The 7,237-nt window shown below is 37.9% G+C and overlaps 1 long non-coding RNA gene across 1 annotated transcript; it reads left to right on the forward strand.

The window, feature by feature from the left end:
- The first annotated feature begins 229 nt into the window (after positions 1-229).
- LOC117277126 (uncharacterized) lies at positions 230-1,886 on the forward strand. Its single transcript, XR_011413503.1, has 3 exons — positions 230-492; positions 1,414-1,450; positions 1,599-1,886. It is a non-coding gene; the product is annotated as an uncharacterized lncRNA (long non-coding RNA).
- Positions 1,887-7,237: the final 5,351 nt, after the last annotated feature.

Consider the following 7,237-nt stretch of genomic DNA (forward strand, 5'->3'; position numbering starts at 1 on the left):
GTTGATCCACTTGGAATTAGGCAAAGCGGATGAACAAAATTTAAGTACCTCAAAAAGAAGAACTTATGCTCTTATATTATATCTAGAGACTTCATTTTCCTTTCTATGAGACCCCAATCTCTTTTTCTGGATGTTTCTAGGTTGTTGCTTCTAATGAGATTTCACAAGGTCACAGTTTTTCTTGGCTGGAACTCAGAATTGTTCTTATCCTGCAGTAATGCATGAAAGGGAGAGGTACTCCAGCAAAAGCTTATGTTGTACATGCTCTTGTGGAAGTAATTGGTGGTGAAGCCTGACTTTTACATGCATGTCGTATCCATAATTTCTGGCTTCTTCTTCCCTCATCCTACCCCCTTTTTTCAATTTCTTTGCTATTTCTAAGGGAACTTAGTTCCTGCATTTGTTATTCCCTAGCCTTTTCCAGAGGTAATCATCAATGCATTCACTAAAGCTGGTTTTGTTCTTGAAAAAGATGCAAAGCAGAGGTTAAAGGTATAACTTCCAAGGTGTTAATTCTTTATTCTGGTTAATTTTTGCTGGCAATTTCTTTATTGTTTGTACATTAGGACTCTCTATTTCTGTAGATGCTGTGTTCAAATACTTTGACCATTCAATCTAGTGCTGCTTCTTCCTGCTTTTCCTTCCCCCATGAACCCTACACTTTCTTTTTTCATAAAAGCAATTTATTCATAACAAAAAAGGGTAAAGCACCCCCAGAGGGCTTTGGTCTAGCGGTACAAAAGCCTGATTTTTAAGCGGAGAAGGGTAGAGGAATGTGCCCATTATTCACCGAGATTCGAACCTTGTGCCACTGGCTCTTGGGTTTTTAGGCTATCCAAAAAAAAGGCCTAAAATTATAAGGCACATGGTAGAGAATCTCTAAATACAGGCAGAAATGGTCTGAACCTGTTTTGAAAAGGGAAGCAATTTCACTGACCACCAAGAGTCAGTATCCATTTTAATTCTGACACTTTTTCAAATTCAGCATCTCAAACCCTAACTCATTCTCACCTTTTGTATTCAAAATTTAGATGCCTGGAACTTGTTTCTTCAGTTCTATATTACTTGCTGGTGCTTTCTTGTGGTGTTCATTTGTTTTTGTTCTGGTATCAATATTAAATACTTGAACATTATGCTTCAGCTCATTCAAATATGTTCTCTTATACGGGTACTTTCTGCTTTCAAGAAAGAATTGGCCCCCTAAAACTATTTTTAGCCGTGCACTTGATGCAGTTACTTTTCTGGATGTCCTCCTATATTTTCCCTTTACAGATTTAATACCAGAATGCTTGTATAACTTATCCACGAAACTGTCTGTGGTAAAAATTACTAAATTAATATTTATTTATTTTTTGTGCTATTTTTGTGCTTTGAGAAGTTCCTGATAAGCCTTTTCTGCCCCTTCTAATACAGTTACATGCAACTATAATGAATGCGCAACACAAAAAAGGTACCATTTTTAATTCTCTCATTTCATATTCTTTTTTATCTGTCGGCTCAAAGTCTCTATTATGATTCAATATTTCTACCAGTTGCATAACTGTCGTTGTTGTTAAGGTTGCCACTGACTTACTCTTCTCTAATTGGTAGCAAAAAAGGACCAGGAAAAACTGATCCCTTTGATGCACGAACAATTTTTGGTCAATATGGCTCGGAAGAATGGGAGAGTGTCTTATCCGTGAAGCTCATCTTTCACAAAGGACTGTGTACGATGACAATGGCTATTTCCATTGCTGTGCTTCCATCCCATTTCCTGATGCGACGCAGGGTGTTTCTGGTACGAAGAACATTTTCCAAAAAATGTTCTGTATGGGAAAATAACTGATTTTCTCACATATTTTCTGGTGTGAGTAATAAATTGTTCATACATGTCATGTATACTTATAGTAAATCGGCGTTGAAGACATTATATACGACTTTACATAAATTTGTAAGTATTTGGACGGACGACGGACTTCAGGATTTATAAAATTTGGAGGTTTAGTATTGAAGTTGCTTAATAGAGTATCGATTCTAATAATATGTTAAAACACATTTGAAACATCTATTGTTGTTAGTTTGAGTTACCATTTTGTCAACCGAGAAAGTCGATAAAGCTTTACGCATCATCTTCCAAATTTAAGAATTTGAAGCTGTAATGTTGGCTCAGCGTGGTCCTGAAATCTGAACAAAAAATTGGGAGGAATCAGAGAAAGAGCGGCACCATTTGTTCGATTAACATAGTAGATGTTGTAAAATAAAGACCGTAAAGTGAAGACAAGTATACAGAGAAACTGATATATTATTCAAACTTCAAACTTATATTCATAATGAACTGAAAACTCCTCTATTTATAGAAGAAAAGAAGTAGCTGCAAGGCTTTTCTTTAGCTGCTTGTAAGTTGTCTGCATGAGCTGCTTACAACCTGCCTGTTTAATAAGAAACTGCTGCAAATCATTTCATTGAGTTGTTTGCAACTTACCTGCATGAGCTGTTTGTAAGTTGTCTGCATGAGCTGCTTGCAACCTGCATGTTTAATAAGAAGCTGCTGCAAATCATTTTATTGAATTGCTTGCAACCTGCCTGCATCAGCTGTTTGTAAATAAATTTCAACAGAGTACTAAATGGATAATCTTCTTCAGGAAGATTATCTATAGCTGAGTAATGAATGAACATCCACAATATAATATTTTCATAACACCCCCCTTGGATGTTCATTAAAAGATAATGTGCCTCGTTAAAGCCTTACTAGGAAAACTCTAGTGGAAAAATCCTAGTGAAGGAAAAAGAGTACACATATTTAGTAGTACGCATTTTTAGATGCCTCATTAAAAACCTTATAAGAAAATCCCTATGAAAAAAATCTTAGTAAGAAAAAAAGAGTACATCACGTATTTCACTACTTCTGATGAAAACCTTGTTTCAAATATTTAAGTCTCCGCATTCCAATCTTGTATACCATCTTCTCAAAAGTTGAAGTTGGCAAAGATTTAGTGAACAAATCTGCTGGATTGTCACTTGGAATGGATTTGTTGCACATCGATTTCACCATTTTTCTGAAGATCATATGTGTAGAATAATTTTGGTGAATTGTGCTTCGTTCTATCTCCTTTTATAAATCCTCCCCTTAATTGGGCTATGCATGCAACATTATCTTCGTATAAAATTGTAGTTCTTTTATCACATTCCAAATCACATTTTTCTTGAATAAAATGAATCACTAATCTCAACCATATGCATTCCCCACTTGCTTCATGAATAGCTATTATTTCAGCATGATTTGAAGAAGTAGCAACAATTGATTGCTTTGTGGAGCATCATGATATGACAATATCTCCACATGTAAACACGTACCCGGTTTGAGATCGAGCTTTATAGGGATCAGATAAATAACCTGCATCTGCATAACCAATAAGATCCGCACTACCTTTGTTAGCATAAAACAATCCCATACCAAGAGTTCCCTTTAAATATCACAAAATATGCTTAATCTCATTCCAGTGTTTTCGTGTAGGAGAAGAGTTATATCTTGCTAGTACATTAACAGAAAATGCTATGTCAGGCCTTGTAGCATTAGCAAGATACATAAGTGCACCAATTGTACTGAGATAGGGTGTTTCAGGACCAAGGAGTTCCCCATCCTCTTCTGGAGGTCGGAATGGGTCCTAATTCACTTCAAGTGATCGAACAACCATTGGTGTACTCAATAGGTGCGCTTTGTCCATGTAAAAGCGTTTTAAGACCCTTTATGTATATGCAGTGACACGACCCAATTTTACCTGTAGGTCGTGATGGCGCCCAACACTACAGTTAGGCAAGCCAACTAATAAGTCAATCATACAATGGTTAAACTTTTATTCCAAGAAAAATAATAAAATACCAACTTCTACCAATGTGTGTGCCAAGACTCAGTGTCACAAGTGCATGAGCATCTAGTAGATTATACAAAAGTCCAAATACTTTCTGAAATGAAATGGACAGAATATAAATATAAGAAGAGACACGGGTAGCTGCAGAACGGCTCAGAAAGGCAGCTCACCACTATGTCTCGGGATGACGTGGATATGTGATGATAAGTCCTCCACTAGTACCTGTCTCAGGTCCTGCACAAAAAGTGCAGCAAGTGTAGTATGAGTACGTAAACAACGTGTACCCAGTAAGTATCAAGCCTAATCTCGAAGTGATAGAGACGAGATGGCCGACTTTGACACTCACTATGGGTCAATAATAACTGAAATAAAACTAGGATATTTAAATCAGCATGATCTACAGAATTCACAATAATTTATTTAATCAGCAAAAATAATCAAATTCCTTCAAATGTAACAATTCTCAATATATTAATTAAATTCCTTCAATTCAAATAAATTCTAATTTATCAATTAAATCTCATTTACAGGAGTAACAATTAATTCCTTAACAAGCAAGAATAATAATTCATTAAATCCCAAGGATTTTTCAATTTATTAATTAGCTTCACAAGCTGAAATAAATTATTAAAGTATCGTATAATTATTATTATTATTATTAAGCACGATTTCTGCCGATGACGTACGGCCCGATCCAGAGTGTCGTGTACACTGCCGAGGGACGTGCGACGCGATCCATAGATGCATCTATCCTGCCGAGGCGTTCGGCCTGCTCCACAAGAAAGGAGGACATTTTCTTATGTACCTCCGGAAGAAGAGTATATTCATTATAAGATAAATTCGGGAGGATGAACAAATTTCTTTAAACAGTTAATTAATTTAAACATACATATCAAGCCTATGAGATTTCCATCCTTTAATATCTTTATCTAACAATTCACAATATATTCATATAGATATCAATTAATATAAATAAATCAAAGAATACAATTTACACAAGTAAGGCATGCTTTGAGTCCTAAACTACTCGGACTTTAGCATTAATAGTAGCTACGCACGGACTCTCGTCACCTCGTGCGTACGTAGCCCCCACAATTTAGCAACAATTGTTTAATCTTAATCACCTATGAGGTAATTTCCCCCTCACAAGATTAGATAAGAGACTTACCTCGTCTTGCTCCAATTTAATCCACTATAGGGACTTTTCCACGATTATCTAACTCCGTCGGCTCGAATCTAGCCAAAATAATTCGATAAAATCACTAAATATTGTAGAAATCAATTCTATAAGAAAATACTACATTTTAAAGAAAAGATCCTAAAATTAATTAAAAATTCGCCCGCAGGTCCCACATCTCGGAATCCGGCGAAAGTTATGAAATCCGACAACCCATTTAATTACGAGTCCAACCATACCAGTTTCACTCAAATCCGACTCCGAATCGATACCGAAATCTCAAAATTTCGTTTCTATGAGATTTTTAAACTTTTCCAAATTTCAATCTCAAAATACTAATTAAATTGTGAAAACAATGATATACTTGTATATGTAGACCAAATCCGAGTTAGAATCACTTACCCCAATGTTTTCCCCTTGAAAATCTGCCAAAAGTCGTCTCTGCTCAAGCTCAAGTTCGTCAAAAATGGCAAATGGGACGAATGCCCTCTTTTTATAAAACTGCCCAGCAGCCTTCGGAACTGGTCCTCGAACTGGGCCTCGATCGCGGCTTCAATCACAGGCTCGAGCCTGGACCTCGGTCATGGCCTCGATCAGGGCATCGAGATTGGGCCTTCGATCAGGACATCGAGGCTGGGCCTTCGATTGTGACCCTCGATCTTGGGTCTCGATCCTGGCCCTCGAGCCTTGCCTTCGATCATGGCCCTCGAGTTGGACGTTCGATCATGGCCCTCGAGTTGGACCTTCGATCATGGCTTAGATAAACTAGCTCGAGCTTGTACCTCGTCAACCCTGGGCTCGATATTTGGGCTCGACCACAGCCCAGAATGTCCAACAGAAGAGGAAAAATTGTAGTAGCTTTTTAACTCAAATTTTTGATCTGTTAACCATCCGAAACTCACCCGAAGCCCTCAGGACCTCAACCAAATATACCAACAAGTCCTAAAACATCTTACGAACTTAATCGAACCTCTAAATCACATCAAACAACGCTAAAACCATGAATCATACCCCAATTCAAGCTTAATGAAACTAAGAGTTTTCAACTTCTACATTCAATGTCGGAACCTATCAAATCAACTCCGATTGACCTCAAATTTTACACACAAGTCATAAATTATATAACGGAGCTATGAAAATTTTCAGAACTAAATTCCGGCTCCGGTATCAAAAAGTCAACTCATCGGTCAAACTTCCAAACTTAAATTCTTATTTTTAGCCATTTCAAGCCTAATTTAACTATGGACTTCCAAATAAAATTCCGAACATGCTCCTAAGTCCAAAATCACCATACGGAGATGTTGGAATCATCAAAATTCTATTCCGGGGTCATTTTCATAAAATGTTGACCGAAGTCAAACTTAGCACTTTAAGGCCAACTTAAGGAACCAAGTGTTCTGGTTTCACCCCCAAACACTTCCAAATCCCGAACCAACCATCCCCGCAAGTCATAAATCATTACAACCACCTACAGGAAGTTTTATTTTAGGGAATGGGGTTCTAAAAGTTAAAATGACCGGTTGGGTCATTACATTCTCCACCTCTTAAACAAACGTTCGTCCTCGAACGGGTTTAGAATTGTACCTGGAGTGCTGAATAAGTGTGGATATCTGCTCCGCATGTCTTCCTCGGCCTCCCAAGTCGCTTCCTCGACTGGTTGGCCCCTCCACTGGACTTTTACTGCAGAAATCCTCTTGGACCTCAACTGGCGAACCTGTTTATCAACAATGGCAATTAGCTCCTCTTTATAACCCAAGCTATTATCTAGTTGAACTGTGCTGAAGTCTAACACATGTGATAGGTCGGCATGATACTTCCGGAGCATAGATACGTGAAAAATCGGATGAACTCCCAATAGGCTGGGAGGCAATGCAAGCTCATAAGCAACCTCCCCAACTCGTTTCAACACCTCAAATGGGCCTATAAACCTTGGGCTCAACTTGCCCTTCTTCCCGAATCTCATAATTCCCTTCATCGGCGAAACCTTCAAGAGAACTTTTTCACCTACCATAAATGATATATCACGCACTTTCTGATATGCGTAACTCTTCTGCCTGGACTGTGCTGTACGAAGTCGCTCCTGAATCAACTTTACCTTTTCCAAGGCATCCCTTACCAAATCAGTACCATATAACTTAGCCTCACCTGGCTCAAACCATCCGATAGGTGAACGACATCGCCGACCATATAAAGCCTCAAATGGAGCCATCTC

Source organism: Nicotiana tomentosiformis, chromosome 2 (genome assembly GCF_000390325.3).
Source record: "Nicotiana tomentosiformis chromosome 2, ASM39032v3, whole genome shotgun sequence".
In the NCBI taxonomy this organism is placed as follows: domain Eukaryota; kingdom Viridiplantae; phylum Streptophyta; class Magnoliopsida; order Solanales; family Solanaceae; genus Nicotiana; species Nicotiana tomentosiformis.